We start from the raw sequence: 22541 nt of genomic DNA, 5'->3' as shown, positions 1-22541 counted from the left end.
CGCGGAACTGGAGGACAGGATGGGGCTCGGCTCAACCGGTCTCCACCTGGCCTGCGTTCACATGGCCCCTGCCTCTAACTCTGGAACAGAGAGAACCAGAGTTTCAAATTTGCTTCTCAGGGAAAATAAGTTCACCACAAGCCCAAGTGTTTAAGGACCGAACGCAGAGCTTGTGCGACAGATTATAAACACCACGAAGCATTTACATACTGTAGACTTGGACGAAACATTCACTTAAATCTGTGCCTAATTTGCTAAAATACTGTTTATGCCTAGTTCTAGCATTTTATTTTACCATAGTGCGCTGAACTTCGGAAACTCTGACCACACTAACCCCAGGGCAGGAAAGAAGAGTTTCAACACAAAGTTGTTTTAATTTTTTGTTTTGATCATGTTCGCATGCTACCTGTACTTCAGACTTGAAGATCACCTCCTATCTAGTCACCAAGCGTTAATCTATTAACTTCTTCGTTCCTTTTACTCAATAAATCCAACTGATCGACAGAGTCCCAGGTGCGCCCCACCCAAGCCAGCTGGTCAGCAGGCCGCTCAGAGCTGCAGGCAGGTGAGGCCGGGCCCAGGCAGCACTGCCAGGGGAACAGCTGCCATCTCTCGGCACTACCTGACCGCGACAGAACGAGAAGGAAACACACTTCAAGAAACACTAGCAAAGCAGGAATAGAAGAATAATGACCTTTATTCTCTACGCCCTTAAAACTTGAAATCGCTTTCCTGTGCTGATGCCTTACAGAAACTCAAGGTCCTACTAGTCTCTCTTTAACCCCCAGCCACAGCTCTGACGGGGAAGGAAATCTGTCCTTTCTCAGGGCTGGAATCGTATCCAGAAGAGCACATAAATACCGGTCTGCAGTGATGATCATCCAAATGGATAAGCAGGAGATGCTGACCCAGAGCATTGCGAGACATGACATAATGGTGGCTGCTGACTGTGGTTCACTGGGGGGAAAAAAAATGCCTGAGCGTCAGAGAGATGAAGAGCGTGTCTGTACAGAAGTGCAGAAGAAGTTACAGCCCTTGGACGACTAATCGCACAGAGCATGCTGGACCGGAGCGCTAGTGGACTGACAGCCAACACGCCGCAGGACCCGGATGCTCACAGATTGAATCCAGTGATTTCAACCGCAAACGGAATCAATCTGGTGCGCTTTCAATGTGAAAAGCAGGCTGCCGTTTTCAGCGCTGGAGGGAAACACTCAGTCGAGTCTGCCTTGCTAAATCAGCAAACCCGGCCCAGCGCGGGAGTAGGACTGATGTGCCTTTTCACTTTCTCGATTTGCAAAGCACGCACCTGTGCCGGTTCAAGAGTGGGAGTGGGGCGTGCTCGACGCAGCCGAGGCCAGGCCCGCTCGGATGCTGTGTAAGTGGCAGTACAAACCGGCAGGGGCACGTCGAGGCAGCCACAGCGCTCACCTGGGGCACCCGGGGGCCAGCAGTCGAGGCTCCAGCCAGCTCGGACTGGGAAACCGTGCACACCCGCGGGGAAACATCGACCTGCTCCCTTTCCCCCCCTGCCTTCTCCCTTCACCTCCCTCCCGAGCTGCATTACGGCGAAACAAATCGAACAAGATCACACGCCCTCCTCCGAGAGACACCGCGGCGCTGGCGGAAGCCCAGGGGACCCACAGGGGAGCCCCCCTGCGCCCATCTGCAGGGACCTGCCGCCCGTTCACCAGCCAGCCCCCTGCAAATCAAGACTGGAGGACTGCCGGGCTGGCTTTGAGGCTCCCAGTATCGCTTTAAAAAGGAGCTATAAAGGGGCAGAGTAACTGGAGCATGCTTCAAGAGAAAAAACAACTGCTGTGCAACACAAAAGCAGCTCTGACAAATTTGCCATTGAGAACGAATTTGCCATGTTTTCTCTGCGCTGGTAATATTAGAAAGAAAAAGAAACATTACAACGTTAAGAAAGCCCTTTTTAATTACATTATGAGTGATACTTGGCAAAGCAACAGACCATGACACCGAGATAGAAGGTTTATTGAAAAAATCAGGAATAAAGAAATTTGGATTAACCAACCCCCTGGCCACCGGACAGAACAGGAGGCCAGGAGCTCCTGCAGAGTGGAAATTCTCCAAGGGGAGCTGCACGGGTGGAGGTGGGGTGAAGGAGTGGAGAGACTTTCCTGTGACTCTGTACAGCACTCCAGGAAGTGACATCACAGCGGACCACAAGGAAGAGCAGCTGAGGCGAAGGGAACTTGGCTACTGTCACTCCTCCTGAACTTTCATTACAAACTCCATCAGACACCAGGAACAGCTGCCGCACAATAAACAGTAAGCAACTGAAATGAATGGCTGTCTGAAAATGGCAAATGAACCAAAAGGAAGTGATGAGGAGAGAAGTTGGGGTTCTTTCTGTACATCGGTTCAAAAAAACGTTTTTTTCCCCGACAACCCTCGTGACACCTGAGACAAACTTAATTTTTTTTTACAAACATAAGGAAAGGTATGAGATGCCAAATACTTGTGAGCTTTTTTCTCATTCCAGCAAGGAATAATGGGGAGTTATCTGCATCGGCCCATATTCATGCAATCGAAAGAAAGCAGGAAGGGGCCTGCGCCTCCATATCCAAAATATGGAACTGTCTGCTGGAGCCAAAGATCTACAGAGTCGAGCCATCTCCTGCAGCAAGGGCTCCATCCCAGAAATCCCAGCGACTTGGGCCCAATGGAGGGCAATACAGATTCTCACACGAACCCAGAACGGAGGAAAGGATACCAGAGGCGCAGAATCACACCTAGAGCGTCAGACTCTTGCGCTGGTCTGAATATTGCCATGGGAAATAAGAATCAGAAGAAATACCCTGACTACAACACAAGAACCGCGGGTAATATCTCCATCCAACCCCACCCAATAAAAATGCACATCAAACCCCAGCTCCATATATCACACACAGTGCCTTACCCTCTCCGCATCACCCCTCCAAGAACTCCGATCCATCTCTTGAAGATTTCCGACATTCCGTGCTGCACGATCCTATCCACACCTTCTTGGGAATGTGACCCAATGTGACTGGGGAGCGGGTGCCGATAGGTCCGGGCCAGATCGAGCCCTCAAGGGTTACTCTGCCTTGAAGGCCGACCGAGCTTAGTCATCGGCACGGCGCTGCATCCAGGCGCATTTTTGTCTTAATAATAACAGCTGCCCACAAAGCAATAATTTCAGCTGTGGAGCCATTAGCCACAGAGCAACGAGAAAGAATCGTAAGCAGAAACCATTCTCGCATTCTTCCTCACTCCATTATTCCCCCCCACCACCTTAATCATCAGAAATGTGGCATTTTAACAGCTGGATGAAATATGAAACCATGAGGTCATTTCACTGTGGAGAGAATGTGGTCGGGCTGGGGTGAGGGAAGCTCGGAGTGTGCTCTAACAAATTCATCTGGCATGTGACGAAATACAAACCCACTATTTTGCGATTGCTGATGGGCATCCTTCCCCCCCACACACACAAACAGCCATGGCACTCTGCAGCCGGGAAACCTAAAGGACCATTTGGGGTCAGTTTCAGAAACGTTTTGACTAGTCTGTCGTCTAGATTACTTTTTCAGATCTCGGTTAAGATAATGTGGTTACAATCCCTTGCTCGAAATGAATCATGGCTTTCATTCGGGCCTTCCCTCTCTCAGTGGAAATAAACATACACCTTTACAGTACCGTCGTCGCACTTCCTCTCCGCTCGAGTACCCTGGAACTTTGCAGTTTAAATCCACCTTAGAAACGGCTCACGCTTGCTAATCTGCTTTCCCTCAACTGCAGGGGCTGAAGGAGAGCAGGTGTCCTAGCAGTCATACTGACCTTGCCCCAGGGCTTGGGGGCTGAAGGACTTGCACTGCGGCCTTGAGACTGGCTGGAGAGGCGAAGGGAGGGGTCACCATCCTTACCCCCCACCTCAAAAAGCCCGGGGGCCAACACCATTTACCATTACCTGTAAAGCGCTTTGAGTGGAGTGTCCAGAAAAGCGCTATATAAGTGTAAGCAATTATTATTATTACCATTTGGCACACAGGGCAAATGAGGTCACCGCCCTTAAACGAGCCTTCACCAGACCAGTGGAAGGAACCACACTCGCGGACATGGCTCTCCACTCTGGAGGAGGTACTGAGGGGGGGCAGTTCTCTGCCTTCAAAGACATATCCCAGCAACCGAGCAGTTAGAGGTTTAGCACTTTTTACTGCTGAAGGCAGATAAGGTCATCATCTTCCGGATGGGTGCTGCACATCGGTGGTGGTGGAGGGGAGTCTGCATTGTATGCAAAGAGGTTTGAGTGGAGTGTCCAGAAAATTGCTACTGTATGTGAATGCCAAGGAATTATTATTTTCCAATCCCTTGTATAAAATAAAGGGATCAAGATAAAAGATAAACCTTAAAGCTAAAACCAAAAATCACGCAATCTACTATACATCTGCCACATCTCCCTGTTCAGCAATTTTCAAACTTGATTTTTCTTTTAAGCCGAACTCAAAGCCACCCCATCCCCCCGGCAAAGACTATCCGACACAAGAAACTCTCCGACATGGTTTTATTGGGAGTAGAAAGTGAGTCCCGACAGGCTCCTGGGAGCTCGAGATGGAAATATCATCTGGAGTTTGACGAGACGACTTACTGTGCTGCCCAAGGGAACAGCTTCAAGAGCTGGATGCAGCCTCAATCACAGAGAATTAATGGCTTTTTCGACCTCCTTTCAGCGGCTCTACGACTCAGTACACTACCAGTTCCCTCGCAGTAAATCGTGCCGGAGCCAAGCGGGTAATTTATACATCCCATCCAGTCTCTCATCTCTAGCCCGACAGCACACCCACCTCGCCCAGTGGCCCGGGGACCCAACCTTACCCAGCAGCCCAGGCACCCACCTTACCCTGGGCTCCCACCTCGCCCAGCGGCCCGGGCGCCCCCGATCATCAGAGAACCCAAGCAACTTGTTTTTAAAATGCAAGCCTGGTTAACGAGAAGCAGTCAAAGGGATCATGAAAATGATCTGGAGCAAAGTAATAATTAACTACAAGATGGGCTTTTTTTTTGCTGCAGGGAACAGTCAACAAGAGCGAAAGACTGCAAATTTAGGATGTGTGCAAGGCACCAGAAGTTAAACAGCTTTATTATGCGATTTGTTTGTCTGACAGGCCATTAACTGGAGCGACTCGGGCGCTGTGCCTTGTGCAAAAGTACAATTGCTGTGTCCTGTCCAATACTTGAGCCCACAGCCCTGAACTTTCAAGTCGAGAGCCCCTCGACTTGAAGCAATGAAAGGATAATACATGATTCAATTTGCTCAGCACATAGAAAATGACTGCACTCTCTGTCGGTCTCTCTAGTCTACCGGGCGCTGTAGCTCCCTTCAAAGGAATGCAGGGCTGTAAAGGCTTAACAGGGAGCGAACCAGCCCTCCTCCTCTCATGGCCTCCAAGTGAGTACAGGAGGGTTGCGAAACTCAGAGTGCGCATAGCATCGCCAACTTGGCAGACGCACACACAGCTCAGCTGCAGCGCCACGAGGGTCCTGTGTACCTTCTGGAAACCCACAGGTATTTTACTCAGAATGTCTCAAGCCAGGAAGCCCACCTGAGATGTTTTAAAGGGATAGCAGTTGCACCAAAGCCCTTCTGTGTGGATTCCCGTCTTGGCTAACAATACTCCACATACAGTCATTCAAGCTGTACTGTATGGGATGCAAGATGTAGCCATCCATCCATTTTCTAATCATCTCTTCCAGTTCAGGGTTCGAGGGGAGGCTGAGGCTGTCCCCACACGCAATGAGAGAACGCTCAGATGTACTCCGCCATTTGTTGCTGGTTCTTGGTGAAGGGAAGACTATGAGGGGGATATCTGAGCTCCAACAGGACAAAATTGTAAGGAGGAGGTTTTCTGTGGATCACCAATTTGCTCAGCAGGGCAAATAATAATAATAATAATAATAATAAACTTTATTTTATATAGCGCCTTTAAAGGTGGCTTCTCAAAGCGCTTTACAGGATGACAATAACAATAAATAAGAAGAATACAACAATAAATAAGATTTCACAAGATAGGACACAATTATAATTACAACAATAACAATAGAGGAGACCGTGGAAGGTGATATTAAGAAGAGCAGAGGGGTGAAGAATGGAACCAGTTAAGTAAAGGCTTTTCTGAAGAAGAAGGTTTTGAGTCTGGATTTGAAGGAGTTTAGAGAAGGTGACTCTCTGATATCCTTGGGCAAAGAATTCCAGAGCTTGGGGGCATAGCAGGAGAAGGCCCTGTCGCCCATACAATGTAGACGGGCTTGGGGGACAGTAAGGAGGGCAGAATTTGAAGAGCGGAGGTTGCGAGGTGGGGAGTAGGGCGATAAAAGTTCAGACAGGTATTGAGGTGCCAAACCATGTAAAGCCTTATAGGTGAGCAAATTGCCCTGGTGAGGCAGTGTGTTGGGTAAGCTTTATCATGAGTCAGGGAGGGTGTGAGGATGCTGTATGGAAAGCCGGAGAGGACCATAAAGGAAGGAATGCGAACCATAACATATGAGTGCCTTAAGGAAGACAGCAGGAATGCTACATACAGGACCATACACCTGCATGTACTTGTCAGGCGTGCACAAGATCCGCAATTCTCACTTCGGCAGCTCCATCTATCCACTTTGGTCAACCCTGGTGGCCTAATTCATTTCTTTTCCAAAGCTGAGGTTAGAAATGGCAGAACCTAAAAAGATCAAGGAGATGGGAGAGCATCAGTTTTTTTTTTTTATGAAAAGGGCTTCAGCAAGCTGCATCTAGACAAAGAAGACACAAGAGGCATGATGACTCTGCTGAGCGGACTCAATGTGTCCACACCGAGATTTATATGATTTATATGCTCGGGCAACACTGTGTTTGCCAAAAAAGCTGTTTGAATTTGCATTTGCCTGGCGTCCTCTGTTGTAGCTTATGGTGGCCCGAATGTTCAGTTCGGCTCGGAGTTCTATGGATTCTGCTGCCCTGTGGTCCATCCAGCTGTGCTTTCGGCAGTGCAGGGTTTGAGACAGTGTTAAAGAGAGGCCGGCCTGGTGCAACAGGCGCGCACAGTGCACCTGGAGTGCGCAGAGGCATGCCTCACCTCCGACAGGCCCTCTTGCGCTCACATGTGTGGCTCAGGTTTCCTCGGGGTGGGGACTGGGGGGCGGACTCGGCCCAGAAAGACGTTAGCCGTGTTTTCTGCCATCCGAGGGGCAACAGCTGAATGTGATTAAGAGCCCAGCATTTCTGCCCAAGAAGCAGGAGTGCTGCGGCCCAGCAGGAAAGAGGAATGCGGAGCGAGGGGTTTATCTTTTCCTGACTTTTCCTCGGCTTCCTTTCCACACACAGCCTTTCCTTCGGATACTGTTTAAATCGGTTTGTGAGGCTCACATTAATATCTGGGGGCCCAGATTTCAGCAACCAAGCGACTGTCCATCCTGCTTTATTCAGGATGCTTTACTCTCCATGCCAGTTAAGGGCCTGTTTTATGAAGCTGCCTTGGCTCCCAGACAGCCCTGCAACTATCACTGTTTAAACAAGAGTTTATGTACACATACATGCCTTAACAAAAGGAGCAATCATCGACCTTGTGTAACTACACATTGCAATCTGAGTGTCAGATACCTTAATCTACCGTTCTTTAAACTACTGTAATACAGACGTGTTAAACAAGAGCTTAAGAGACGTAATCCCTGGAATGACAACCAAAAGACTGCACTGGATTTGCAGAACATCTGGGAATTGAACTATTTTTAGATGTGTAATTTTCAGATGACGTTACGTAACTTTTCAGGGAGAAGATCTTTTAACCATCTTTAGGAAATGACACTCGGAAACTTCCAGGACACTTCTGTCCCTGAATGTTACATACCGTATGGAACTGATATTATCAAATGCTGTGTCATATTTAAGAAGACTTTCTGTCCAAAATTCTAGCATAATTTCCCCTCTCCAACCCCAGAAGCAAATCTGGAATTTTTGTTCCTCTCTGAAATGGCAACACACCAATAAGGGAACCACCAAAGGGGTTGTGGGCTGTTTAATCAGGAAGTACGTAGTGGGCTGCTGGCAACAAAGCAACCTGGATATAAAACAGACTTTTTATTGGCTCCCAACAGGAAGATGTGTGAGCTACAGGGATGTGCTATGTGACACCCAAGAGGACAATGCCCCCATCTGATCAGGTTAGAGAACTGCGGTGATCTTGCTGCTCTCACAGCGGGGCGGTAGAGAGAGGAATGAGACAGGAATGTGTTGGGTGGTGACAGGGGCTCTTCCGAGGACAGCAGAGAAAAGGCGGGAAAATCTGGAAAAGAAACCCAGTCAGGGAAAAGGCTCTCCTTTTCACAGGAGTCTGTCTTAATTCTCTCCCGCTGGCAAGTGCAAACCGCAGTTCTGCATTTCCCCATCATCGCAGGTTCTCCTACAAGTGCCATCGGGTCCCGAATGCCAAGTCAAGGTACCACCCGCTTCAAAGAAGCGAGAGAACTCCCCGAGGCTTGTTCTGTACTGTTCACCCTCTCCCAGAACTACCTGCGGGGGAGCCTTCTCACACGCTCTGCAGTGAGCACCAGTCTCCAGAAAAACACCTCCACTGTGATCAGGTTAGCTTGTGTTTCGGATAACTCGAACCCTGAAGGAACCTCAGTGTCTCAGGTACACAAGCCAACAGCAGAGTGACAGGAGATTCCAGATGGGGGAGAAAGGAGGGACAGTTACTCCAAGTTATCCCAAGTCGCCAATGCAAGCCCGTCATGTGCACCGAGAAGCCCCTCCGGGTCTGAGGGCTCTCCCGTCGGGCAAGACTGACAACAGATCAAACCCTTTTCCCCCACGAGCGGACTCCTCCTTCAGCCCTCACCCAGCCCTCGGGGACACAGCTTCCCTCCCATCCATCGATCCGTGAATTGTGAGCCGGAGCCAACAGCCTCCAGCTCCGAGCAATCGACTTCGCCCCTCGACGGTCTGTCGAAACAGACTGAAAACCTGATGTTTCTTTTAGTTCAGGAATAAAAACTTCCAAGTCTTAAAGATTAAAGTATCTAGAGAAAACCTGCACTGCACTCGATGTCAAGAATATTTATCCAGCGTGCAATCCTTGAGCTTGACATCATAGTATTATGATCTGCACCCACCATTTGTTAAAAGGAAACAAACTTTAACTCAAAGGCTATTTGCTTGCGCCCACACATGCACCATATAACTGCACTTCTAAAACACGAAGCTGTTATTTCTATCCTCACAGCTTCCCGAAGCAATCAAACCTGTGTTTCTGCAGTGCGCAACACACACGCTGCACGACAGCCATGGAGTGAAAGACATTAAGCATTAGAAAAAAAGTTGTAGTTTTCAAAATTGACTAAAAATCTTGTCAGATATAATCCTTGAATACTCCCATATGAACACAGGGCCTTAAAACAAAAATGTTTATACTGTACATGTAATGTGATCTGCTTCCCTTTATCTGGCTAGCGTGATATTTCACTTAGATAAAAACAAGCAACTTCCTGCTTTTTTCACCCACAAAGAAGGAAAATTACTACTGCAGGGCTTTTGCGAAGGAGATAGTGCTCCAAAACTGGAACTGATACCATGTTTTTAAAAAAATCATTACTGATCTGTGGGAAACAGTTTAGGCTACAAATGTTGTCAGGTGTGTTTAAAAACTGATTTGTTCTAACCAAAGTCCAACAGAGCCTCGACGCAGTTTGCTCCACTGTAAGCCACCCTGAAGCCCCGCTGTTTGAAAGACAGGTTTCGGCACGCTGGGCTCAGAACTGTGGCTTTTCACTGCAGACGGCTGGTAACACTGGCTGCACCACTGTGCTCTGCCTTAGTCCTTAGTTACGTGATGGAAGAACATCACTTCTCCCCCGGCAGCGTTACCTTAGGAACCGGCTGTCAGGATTAGCAGTGCCCATTTCACTCTGATGGGCACCATGTGGGGCACTTTGTGGCGGAAACTGGCTGACATACTGTTCACTGCACTACTGGCCACACCGGGCCAGTCATTGCGTCCATGATACCCTGCCCTGTTTTGGGGGAGAGAGAGCTGTCATGCAAGGTACGACACAGTCTGAACGTGGGGCTGTTAACAGGGACGTCAGGGGACTGTTCTTTGGAGGCAACTGGTCCGCAAGGAGGCAGGGTCCTGGGACAGAGAGACCGCTCTACAGGGTCTCCTGCAATGTGGCAAAATAATAAAAGACGAAACCTGGAGACTCCTCCTACAGACAACATATTTATATCCCAGTGCAGACAGCAGGGTGTGGTTTCTAAAAGTCAATATAACTGCACAGAAATTAGCAAAAAATTAAATCTTCAGCCAATCAGGATCACAGAACCAGCCAGCCTGACAAGCGAAGCCCAGTCGTGACCCCCAGACGGCAGGCGAGCCTGAGAAATCTCAGGCTCTGTCTGACAGGGGGGCTGCGCTGCATGGTCTCCCAACGCAGCTCAATGGGATTGGTGTGGCGTACTGTCCAGAACCACAGCTTTCAGGCCCAGCACCTGGTGAGCTCCACTGCCCACCCGCCGTTCCGGGAACACCACAGTCCTTGGGCTCTGAGCACGTCAGGCCGGCCTGAGAGCCTGCAAGCGCGAGGCTCGCAGGACGGAAAACATGTGGGACTGATGAAGGAGCGCGCGCGCCACGGCGCTGGGGAAGTGCATGCTGGGAGTCTCACATCTGGAAACAACATCAGCCGTGTGCAGTGTGCAGTGACACAGCTGGGCTGCCAGGGCACAGAAAAGACACAAAAAGCCAAGAGCTGCCATCAGGGATCTGAAGACTCCTGACTGAGAACCTCATCCCCACTGTACACAACAGCCAACAGGACCTTCAGGGGGCGAGGAGGAGAAAAGGCTCTAATGCATGATTTTCTCTTTCTTTTATTTCACATTCTACACTCCCTTCAAAATCCAGATTCCTTAAAGCAATTTACATGCAGTCTCTAACACTGAGCCCCGTTACGAACATCACACTCATACAGGAGCATACATTGTGCTCATGCTGTTTAGAGAACACTCTCGTTTTCAAGAACGAGCTCTGGGGGTGCTGCCACTGCAGGTTCAAGCCGAGAGACAAGGGCGAGTTTTCTCAGATCCTCCTTTTGCAACAGGGTAGGCAGACAGGGGCTGGGTCTGTGCAAGTATCTGTCCCTTGGGCGGTGGCCAATGCACAGCAGCAGAACCGCAGGGAGCCTGGAGCAAAGCGATGCCTTAATATTTCCGCATAGCCACGACAACCTGCCCCTTGGCTGAAGCTACACTCCTCCAAATTCAGGCCTTGAAAACGACACAAGTGACTCTTCCTGCACCACATTCTAGGCCAGTGCTGGCAGGGTCACTCGTGGTCCTGGAGGGCAGTTTTGTCCCCTGGGTTCAGCCTACACTGGGCTCTTATTGACTGGACAGGCATCTCTGAACTGTATTTTGTGACCACTGTTACCAGATCTCCACTTCACTGAGGATCGCAAATCACCATCAAACGTGGTGCACAGCAGCTACATGCTCTCCACCCAAAACCAGGAAGCGCAGAAGCCCGTTTGTTTAATTTGACTGGAACAACCTGATGCATTTAATAAACTAAGGCAAAGGCCAGTGCAGTAGATTCCTGAATTTGTTTTTTGCTGCAGCTGCATCATCTAGTAAAATCAGATATAGTGAAGTTATTGAGTCCTTGGCAGTAAGTCATAAACACCCACCTGCTTAAAACTGTCGTTTTTTATATTTATAAGCAAACTGCTGCACACGGCAAAGAAACAAGGAGAGCCAGGACACTGTGAGGTAATTTTTTAACAAGCGCGATTACTGCATCTTCTCTGGAGAAGAGAGGGAAGAAAAAATTCATTAATCAAATTGAGGGACAAAAAAACGGAGAGACCATAAACCATCTTAAATGAGTGTTTCGTGTTCAGATTACATTATGCAGCTTCTTGACTGAACGGGCTCGGCAGCTGATCAATAAAAACATGATTGAGTCACTAGTCTGGACTGCGGCCACAGCTGTGCGGCACCAAGCACCTCGATACCATCGCTCTGCGCAAAATGACTGAGCACAGTAGCCAAACCTTTGCGAAATTCCTTTTTGGTGGTACTTAAAAAATTAAAGCAGAACATCCGTACAATAACTGAACAGTCTAAAATAGTACAATCAGACCACAAAGCAAAAACAAGGTCGTGTATCCATAATCCTGTACGTGAGTATCCTGTATCCTGTATAGGCAAACAGCAATGAGATAGGCCTTTAAGGACAAGGGTAAACAATGACAGTGTCTTGGAAATTTAAACAACCTAACTGGAAGAAATTATTCTCTAGAGAGGATGAAAATAACAGTTAAAAAAATCGTAATGATCTCAGTTAAACCCATCTGATCTGGAAGAGCCAGTGGTGTGGCTTTCAAGTGTCGGCTTGCAGCTACGATTCCTGTGGCCCCACACAAGCTACAACCAGCACAAGCGATGAAACCCCCCATAATAGTTCATGCCAGTGTGTGCCGACGAAAGTGGTTTCCGAGGTGCTTTTCCGTTCTGCGATTTAGGGCCTTTTTTCCACTCAGCACCCCCTGCAATGGCCCAGGAGAACTGAACCTCTCTCATTGTTAGTTCTCCATTTGTGCCAATCTGTGCTGTTGAAAGTAACATTAGTACTGCTTTCTTTCCCGAGATATAGCGCCTTCTTTTGCGGGGGAATGACATCACATCGCTTCACGTAGCTCCACACACTGTGGGGGAGGACTCCTTCGACACCCCCACCTTCCAGCCACTGACAGGCGACGGGGTCAGTCTGATAGGAGGGCCAGTGTGTCCCTCACCTATGGGGGGCGCTGTGTCTCTGAAGGCAGAGACAGCCCTCGGCCACTAATCCCACACTACACTCAGCGGTGCTCAGCCAAGTGGAACATGGCCCAAACTTGAACTCGGGTTAATCAAGCTCACCTTGCGGTCAGGCAAGCACCTTTATCCATTAAGCCCCTCAGCAGGCCAATTTAATCTCCATTTCAATATCCACACTGCAGAGATCTGCACTCGCACCGAGGAGCGCAATCGTCCAAAAACATTCCGTTTCCAGGCAATAAATAAACAGCAATGAGACGGGCCTTTAAGGTCAAGGTAAAACAATGACAGCGCCTTGGAAATTCAAACAATCTAACTGGAAGAAATTATTCTCCGCATCGAGCTCATAAATTTCAGAACTGCAGAGCTCCTGACAAGGCTGAGCTGGCACATTTACTGCAACCAAGAGGTTCCTAAGAGCTGGACAGAGAGGGCTACCTGACGAGATTTATATTATGGAGCAAAATCTGTTCAGGAGAACACGGCAGTGGTCCTGCCCAAAGTCCCGAGGGCCTGCTGCTTAAAACACTAAGATTAAGTTTACCGGTAATAACATATCCTGACTGTTGACATAAACAGGCTGTAATCCAAAGTGATGGACACACATACCCAATGACACAGCCGAACCTCCTCCTAGTGCTCAGTCACACTATAGCAGTGCCACGCCCGGGATTTCTACCCATGAACAGTTCAAGTCCACAGCCCTGTCCTCCTCAACTCTCTACCCTCTACTGCCTCCAAAACACACTTTCCCCTCGTTGCAGTTTAAGGGGACAACAGAGCAGCAGGACTTTCTGGGGTCTATACCCCCTGATCAAGGAAAAGATAACCTTCATCTGAAATAGTCACTAATTCAATCAGCTTAATTACCAGCACCCTCTATCAATCAGCTAATCCACCTGGAGTTTTTACTGCTGCTCTTAACAGCTAACACACCTCAAAAAGACTCCACTTAGCAGACACCCTTTTCCAGGGTGATTCACAGCTGCAAACAATCAGCTCAGTGACAGAATGGACAAAATAGACGTCATCATAAAGCAAAGAACACATTAAATCATAATGTTATACAGTTTAATAAGCACACATCAGGAAATAGATAGAGAATACTTTATTAATCCTGTAGGGAAATTGATGAAATAGTACAGTCTCAAATAAAGGTACCAAAACCACTGTCAGTGGCTGGAAATTAACTATGTACAGTAATGTACTGAACAGTTAAGGGCCTTTATACTACCAGACCGGAGCTTGTCCTACAAGCTCAAGTCCAGTGCAGTTACTTTAAAAAGCCAAGTTCTACACAGGTATTGAAGTTCTACAGGTAGTATCAAACACAGTGCCAGCAATTTAAAGATAAGGTTGTGCATCACCCCTGATGTCTCCATGCAGCTGCTGTGCTCTGGAAACCCAGGGGCTCACGCTGTGAGGTCAAAGCCAGAGAATACCGCCGTGCTGAGTGGCGCACGTGGAAAGCACTTGTGGAAACCACTTCCCTCTTGGGCTCCTCATGGATTTACAGTATTCCCTGCTGGAATCCTGATGGATCAATCTCACCTAATCAGTCAAGAGTCTGGGACGTAGGCCACCGTAACAGAGTCCTGCTGTGTCCAGATCAGGGGCAGGAACATCAGCGTGCAGTGCGCGTGCTCAGGAGGAGCACGGCTTTGTAGGAGTATTTCGCTTGTGCATTGTGTACGTCTTGTAAGACACAGAGCACACTCCTCTATGATTTTTTTAACCTGAACAGATTCCCTGCCAAATGGATGATTCCACAGATCACATCTACATTCTTATGCGCTGCTCCGCTGGGACAACCCAGGGCGGTCAGATGCAGACGCTCAGCAGAGCCCTTCCCTGCGCAAGGCCTGAAGACAGACCAGGAAAGGCTGTTCCTCAGCTCCGCTGTGCTGCAGAACTCATCCGGTAAAGAAAAGCATTTCCTCAGGCAGACAAAGTGCTCATTATAAAACCTTCACACTTCAAGCCCCAGCCCCCACCGCCTCCCGCGACACAGACAGACCTGCTTTGTGAGTTACAGAAAGCCTGGCCAATGTACTGTACAGCACGGCAGCAGCTCCGGGCTCCCAGGTCCCTGCTCACACAACCCTGAAGGAATCGTTCTGCTGTTCTTCTTTTCACTGTAAAAAACAGCACTTCACCTTGTGCATACGTCTAGAATTCTTTCCATGCACCCTTTTCCAGAGTGCCGTTTTTCTAAAACGCGTCCTTTTCCTTGCAGCAGGAATGCTAACACTTTTAATGTCAGAAATACACAAAAAAAAACGGATGCTACACAACAGGGTGGTTACACTTCTCTTTTCTCGAAAATAAAGAAATTGCACAGGCCCAATAATCCTGTGGTGTCTATTTTAAACAAATTATGTAATCCTTTCACAATCACAGTCATCTGGCCCTGAAAGATTTTCAAAGCAAGCGATCGAACGGCAGTCAGCACCCTTGATCTGCTGCTCACATCCTTTCCGGTTGACTTTGCCCACGATAGAGGACCGGGTATTTTCATTGCCCCGATAGGCCACATTCCCACTGGAGGCCAGGGACAGGTGCTGCTTGCACTAGGGCAGTCATGAGCTGGTATCCATGACTTGAAAACAAAAATAACATTCTGCTCCTTTTCATCATCCGGAAACAGATGCAGATGTCCAACAGGCCGTCTCAACGCAGCGCATACACATGTTTCAAAGCCACGGCAAGAGGACTCTTGAGCCCCAGCAAGCTGTTCTGGCTCCAGAGGTCTCTTGATGGCCTACTGCTCCTCCTGCCCTCCCAATGGCAGATTCACTTGGTTTGCTGCAGCAGGCGTACAGAAACTCAGCTGCCCAGGCTCCGAGCCCGAGCCACTAACAACGTCCGCCGGGATGCGGCGATGCTCCTTGCCGGAACGGGCACCGGCCATCATGACGGAGAACTACCCCCCCCCAGACGCAACAGGCGGTTCTCCCAGAGCCGACCATGTGGAACCTGCCCTCCGTGGACTCCTGCTCGCCGACAGGAACGCTCCGTCGGTCCAGTTTTCCGCTCAGATGTGTCTTGGATGCCTGACCACGCCCCACCAGGCTGAGGCGAGGGGCTAGATCCGCGCGCCATGGTGTGAGCCAGCGAGCTGCCGCGGCCCAGATCTTTCCGTTGTCTGTGCTGTCAACAGCTTGAGAGGAAAGCAGATTCACACCTCCTTCTTATCCACTCCAACCTCCTACGAGGCCCACAGGCATTTTGTTCTGCCCTATTTCTGAACAGGATAACATCTTGCGCCATCCAGTGCGGATTCCGTTTGTCCTCCTTAATTAAACTTCCTCCTGCCATCACGCTGGCCCATAACTGTTTTAGCTCCTCTTCCTGTCGAACCCGGAAAAGGGGTTGGACATGCAAACAGCTGTCCTACTGAGCCACCGGCTCCGAATGGGTTCTGAGGGCCTGGACTCTACAGACAGCCCCTGCCCGTCTGTGGATGGGACCAGTCCTTCAGCATGAACTCCTGTGTCTGTGCTGTAAGTGTTGCACGCCACGCTAAATGCTGTCCCAGACCGTCACCCAGAGGAACACAAACTCTGGGCTCCTGATCCTGCGAAGCACATCTGGTCCCTTTTCGTGCAAGTTCTAGTTTAAAAAAAGCTCACACAATTGTGACCACAGCTGGAGGAAACATGGAGCACTGATCTACCCTCGCAGGATATTTAAGCACGATATCTTTTTAAATGCCTTCATAAAGCCTCGTGTGCTTATACTAGTGTAGCGTCTCAGATGGTAATAAAATGAATCTAACCACCTAGATTCTACCTGTCCTATAAGGTCGTGTCAACCTGCAAAATCTGCAGCTGGTTTTCACCATGGACTTGCGTTGTAAACGCTACTCTAAATTTTTTTTAAATGAACACCCATACAAATTAATCCTAATCCCCCTCCATCAGAACTAATGCTGTGAGTAAATGTTTGCACTTTAAGTCGAGCAATGGGAGTCTCTCTGTAGGGTTGTGAGAGTCTAAATTAAGCTGCCCAGCCTTGCTGCTCTGACTGCTTTCAAGAAATGGCTGGATGAGATCCTGGGATCAGTTAACAACCAACTACCAAACAGGCTAGATGGGCCGAATGGCATTCTCTGGTTCCTATCCTTTTTATTGCATATCCACATGGGGAGGCGGGCTGACAGACCTGTGGATTATCTCTAGGGCGACGTACGATTGTATAATTTATCAAATCGACAGTTGAGCACACAATAGGAGCTTGTGTGCTCTCCCTGTGTTTGCAGGAGTTTCCTCTGGGTGCTCTGGTTTCCTCCCACAGTCCAAAGACATACGAGGTAGGTTAACTGGCTTCTGGAAAATCAGCCCTTGTGTGAGTGTTTGCCTTTGGGTGCACTGCAATGGACTAGTGACCCATCCAGGGTGCACCCGCCGCTTGCCAGGTTAGGCTTCCTGAATTGGAAGATATGCTTAGAAAATGGATGGATTATTAATAGTAATCTTAACTATGTATAAGTTTTAATATGGTCACAATAATAGTCTTAACACAGCATGCCAATATGCATAGAGTCTCAGAGTGGCAGAACACAAAGCAATTCAAAGCAAGAAAACTGTCATATTCCCTTCAGGAAAATACATAACAGATCTCAGCACATTGCTATGTACCGCTGACTAATTGTAGAGTTTTCAGAAATCACTGCTCTGCCGCTAATTCATTGAGCAACAGTAAAGGCGGGAGTTGGAGACGACAGACGCCTGCAGAAACAATCAAGTCTTTTCTGGTGCTGGCCATCCAGGACTCAAGATGCCAAGAAAGCCAGGCTGCCCTCTTCCCGGAGCAGAAGCTTTCCGAGCGTCAGCGGTTGATGGATCTGCATTCAGAAAGACGGAGACAAGCGGAGAGGAATACAGCCGACGGATCAGGAGGTCTTCGCTTCGGGAGACCTGGGTCAGCTCGTTCTGGACATACAATGCAGCTCGGGTGTAGTGGATCATTTCCGGCACAGGAGCAAACCTTCCCACTGGAAGAAGGTGGGGCATCAGCTCCAACCGTCCGGCGCACACAGGGTGACCTGACCCTCAGCGGCCGCTCAGAACGTGGACAGCAGGAAGCCTCGTGCCCTTTGTTCTCCAATCCTAGTGTGACGCTGCAAGGCTGAAGTGGTTTGGCAGGGGGATCGAAGGCTAGAGAAGTTCACGTCGTGATCACTATGATTATTCCTGTTGTGTCTGCACTACCGTCAGCGGAGGACTACAACAACAGGGACCTGCAACTCTTTTCCATTTTTTTGGGGTAGAAATACCTCCATTTCGGCTATTCCGCCAGACTAACGATATCAACAAAGGTGCAATCTAAAAGTCGCAGCAATCAGTGCTTCGTGAATAATTCCGCACAGGCCACGCTATGGGATCCAGCGTTTTACACACTCCCGCTTGGCGAAAAGGCGCTGCTGGCAGATTTGCCATGCTGCACTATTTCTACCGCTCCGACAGGGATTTACAATGGGGCATCGACTGTGAAAGAGAATGACTGTGCTGTCAAAGGCCAGATTAGCAAACTGCAATTATGTTGTCTCTGTACCTCGGGTGACCTATTATACTGCTAATGGAGGAGGATTTCACATTTCTCTTTTTTTGGATGCTCAACCGAAATTCCCACCTCCAAAGGTCCAAAAAGGGGGTTTTTGTTCTTCTGCAAAGCTGCGTCGCCATTATCACAGCACACATAAAAAAAGAAACCTATTCACAGACCCACATACTGCATCCATATCTGGATTTGCAATAGATCTATATTTCATGGAACATTAGAACCACAAACAATGCAGGATTCTCTTGAAGTAAGTGAAAGTTAGATTGACATTTCTCAGTTTAACCAGACAGATTGCAGAAGTGTGAAGCATCACAACCATAATGCACTGGACACTCTTTCTTTCCTTGCTGCTGCTCTTCCTTCGTATTCACGGTAGAGTGCTGCGCTGCTGGACAAATCGCCGGGGGCAGCTAAGCTCCATGCTCTGACCCCTCCACGGCTCCCGAGCTCATTCCAGGCAGATTCAAAGGCAGGAGAGGAGCTCCTTCCCCCACACGCGCGCGCGCCCCAGTCTAACCCGCCACAGGCTGCAAGATGAAAGGGCCGGCGAGGTCAGGCCACAGCCGACCACCCTGCAACATGGAGGCCGAGTCCGCGGTGCTGGAAGGGAGACCGAAGCCCGTCCTTCGCCTCTGCTTGCTTTAACAACGAACCTGGGGAGCTCCGCACTAACGCCCCAGCTGAAGACCATGTTCCTTTCTGTGTGTGAGCCTGCAGCCACAGTGTACAGGACTGTTGTTCAGACTTCAGTAACAGATACAAGCCTTGAAACTAAAAACGGCACTGAATCACTTCTAAATAATCAATCTGTCCTGTCCTAAAAATGCCAGCTATACAAGTTATGCTATGACTAACCAAACAGATGATCGACGCTGTGCTTTGAACTTAACTGCTTTGTGCTGTGAGCTACAGTACCTTCAAGTTTGACGGCTTTAGTTCCTGCATTAAAAGTGTTAAAACATTCTCTGAGATTTAAAAGTACAAACATCTTCATAGTGTTAGTATTATCCACACTAAGTGATTTCACTGCAGAGATGCTTTGCCATTGTCAGCGTAACTGCAAGATGCACAGGCAGAGTGAAAGATTTCCCAGACTTTAAGGGCCATCCGTGGAGCTGTGCGAACACTGAGCCCGATCATTCAGAGGACACATTAGTCAGTGACTGACACTCTAACAGTGACTCCTCTAACCCCTGGCCTTTGCCCAGAATCCCTAGGGACCACAGTCAGATGATGCATGAAGTAGAATTTGTCAGTGCCCTCTGACCTCCCAGTTGCCATGGCAGCAAGTCACCTGACAGAGTGGAAAGCCAGAGGTCAGGGACAAATGGGGCAAGTCCCTGAGGGCATCAGGAAGCCCAGAACTGCCCGGGTCACAGGACCTGGGTATCTTCCACAGAGTCAACACGCTTTTTTACCCCCCTTTCACCCACGAAAAGCTGTTCTCTTCCTTTTTGTTATTTCTAACAATATTTTGCAAAGACACAGTTGCAAAAATCACCCCACCCTCCACCCCCGGAGAGTCAACATGTGGTAAATGAGTCTTCACTGCTCTGAAAAACTCCTCAAATATCAAAACAAAAGGGTTCAAAACCAAACGAAAAAATGTATTTGCTGAAAATTAGAATCATACAGGAAACCAATTTCCTGCAAAAAAAAAGAGAACAAATCTCCCGTTTCTTCCTAACATTGTCTCCAGAGGTCCAGAGCTACTCACCCTTGCCATTATCAGCTGTCCTAAACTCCCCTGCCCTCCATCCCAGATCACGAGGGGTACTCGGGGGTACTCAGGGGCACGGCAGCCTCCTCGCTCATCGCTGTGTAAATAAGATCTGCCCCAGTGACGGATGCCCCCCCGCCCAGCACAGGCCGTTATCAGTGGGGGGGCGGGGTTCGGCTGGAGCACAGCCCCATGCCAACACAAACAAGACGCCGAGAGAAACCCGGAGGAGACAAAACCTGGCGCCGGTTCCTGAGCAAGGAAGAATCCTCCGGAGAAAGCAGGGCCTGGAGTCAGGGGTGTGTGTGTCTGGTATGGGGGGGGTCCCGTTCTGGTCCTGCCAGAGCATGTTTCTCTGGGCGTCTTGGCTCTTTTAATACTTTTATTAAAAGTGCAAAACACTTCTAACCCCACCTCCACGATGCTCACACAGTGACCCTTGAAAAAGCTATACTGTTCTTCCAGGTCAACACATGCCGAGGCTTAAAAAGATCTTCTCTTTTTCAAGCAGAGGAAAAATAAAATTGGCCCAGCTCCGCCCACTCACCCGTCCACACCGGCCCCCGGCCACCCCAGCTCAGCCCACTCACCCGGCCACTCACATGAACGAGCAGCAGAGTGAATAAATAAAGCGCTCCAAGGCGAATGGATTCACAAGAACACGCAGTTCACAAACGAAAGCAGACCATTCAGCCCACCTGTTCCACCTGACAGTTAATAGCCGAGTGAGGGTAACGGCTTCAGCAACATGGCTGTGCAGCCTGTTCCACACTCGCACACTCCGTCCTGTCTGGAGGTCCTTATCCCGCCGCTTCTTGAAAGAAACCAGGCTGTCGGCTTCAACAGCCCTGCCGGCTAGCCGGCTCTACACTGCCGCCGCCCTCTGACATCAGCACTTCGCGACTCGGCATCGCACAGGCTGGGGGTGATGGGACACGCACACATGAACAGCCTGCCGCTCCCGGGACACCACTTCCTGAGGTGACCCTCCAGTGTTCTGAATTCTCATATTCGGAAATGCACAGAGAATGGCATAAAGATGATCGTCTTCTTCTTGGAGTCACAACAATAAACGTGACAAGCGCCACTCCGGAAATCTACAGGCATACCGATGTTTTAATTTTGCCCGATTACCTAACCTGCTGACAAAAGGCCTTTATTCTCCCGAGGACAAAGCAAGACAAAAAACACTGCCTTGCTTTTCCTGGAATTTCAACCCATTGAATAGCAGCCCCGACCCACTCCCTCCAAGCAAGCCTGCACAGTCACTGCTGTTTACAGCCAAGAATAGAGTCCTCCGCTGAGGCACTGCCCTGGCACCGCGGTGCTCTGTCACAGACATCCTCCGAAAAAAACACCTGTCATCATGAGAAAACACACAAAGCCTCGAGAACCAGAGGCGGGCTTTTTAAAATCTGCCCTTATTGCGATCATAATAATCACGTTAAAAAAATCAACACAGGCGCTTTCTGCCTCCTGCAACAGCACCACACAAAGCTGACAGACAGGACAGTTGTAGCTCAGAAAGGGGCTGAGAGACTAACACGTTCTGGAAAACATTCTTCCTGGTAGAGGAGAACCACCCCTGTGAAAAAAAAATTATTTTTAATTTTTTTTTAATAGTTACAGGGTAACTAATAAATGATTCTACTATACGTGTGCAATTCCAGGCTCTCTGTTTAATTCAAAGATAAATTAAAAGATAGCACACTTCAAAGAAAACGCTCCGAGTTATGAACAGATTACATTTGCAACTCTTACGAACATCAGCTTTCTCATTTTTGAAGACTCCGGCAGGCTCACATTCCACTGAGTGACAACTGGAAAGGTCAGCTGACTGACCGCCGGTCAGCCACAATTAGCTTCCGACTCCAATAGGGCCTTTGTACAGCAGCCCCCCGCGGCGGGGAGCGTGTGTGTGCATGGGCAGACTCAGGGCAACACAGCATCTGGGCCTGGAAGCATGTGATGAAGCTCCCGTGGCCGCCCCTCGGAAGAGCCCGCGATCCGGGAGGAAGATCCGGTGCCGCCCCTCGGAAGAGCCCGCGATCCGGGAGGAAGATCCGGTGCCCGCCCCTCGGAAGAGCCCGCGATCCGGGAGGAAGATCCCGTGCCCGCCCCTCGGAAGAGCCCGCGATCCGGGAGGAAGCTCCCGGATCGCGGGAAGAAGTTACCGCTTACGTACCACTTTACTACCACCATCTTGTTCATAGTCGATAGCCACTCATACAAATGGGACAGGTCTCACCATCACACAAGCGATTAACCACTTTAATGTTGCATTAAAAAAATTACCCCTTATGCTTCTTTCTTATCTCACACGACAGGAGTCGCCCAAAGGCTGTAATTTGGGACTGGTGGGGAACCCTGCAGCAGGAGACCACGCTTTCACATTGCTGCATGGCACACCGGAGTCGACCCGTG

General features: G+C 49.2%; 1 protein-coding gene across 5 annotated transcripts in view; it reads right to left on the bottom strand.

Moving 5' to 3' along the window:
* srgap2 (SLIT-ROBO Rho GTPase activating protein 2) overlaps positions 1–22541 on the bottom strand; it is a 96504-nt gene that overhangs the window by 56226 nt on the left and 17737 nt on the right. Inside the window, exon 1 of one of the 5 annotated variants that reach the window (XM_088640506.1) lies at positions 14850–16161. The exons of the other annotated variants lie outside the window; for them this stretch is intronic. The gene's annotated coding sequence lies outside the window, so the exon portion shown is untranslated. Of the gene's footprint in view, positions 1–14849; positions 16162–22541 lie in introns of those variants that run through there. 5 annotated transcript variants of the gene reach the window in all.

The sequence above is a fragment of the Lepisosteus platostomus genome, chromosome 7 (genome assembly GCF_059453375.1).
Source record: "Lepisosteus platostomus isolate fLepPlt1 chromosome 7, fLepPlt1.hap1, whole genome shotgun sequence".
Lineage (NCBI taxonomy): Eukaryota > Metazoa > Chordata > Actinopteri > Semionotiformes > Lepisosteidae > Lepisosteus > Lepisosteus platostomus.
The sequence above is the reverse complement of the archived record's forward strand: the minus strand, read 5'-3'. Positions and strand labels throughout refer to the sequence as shown.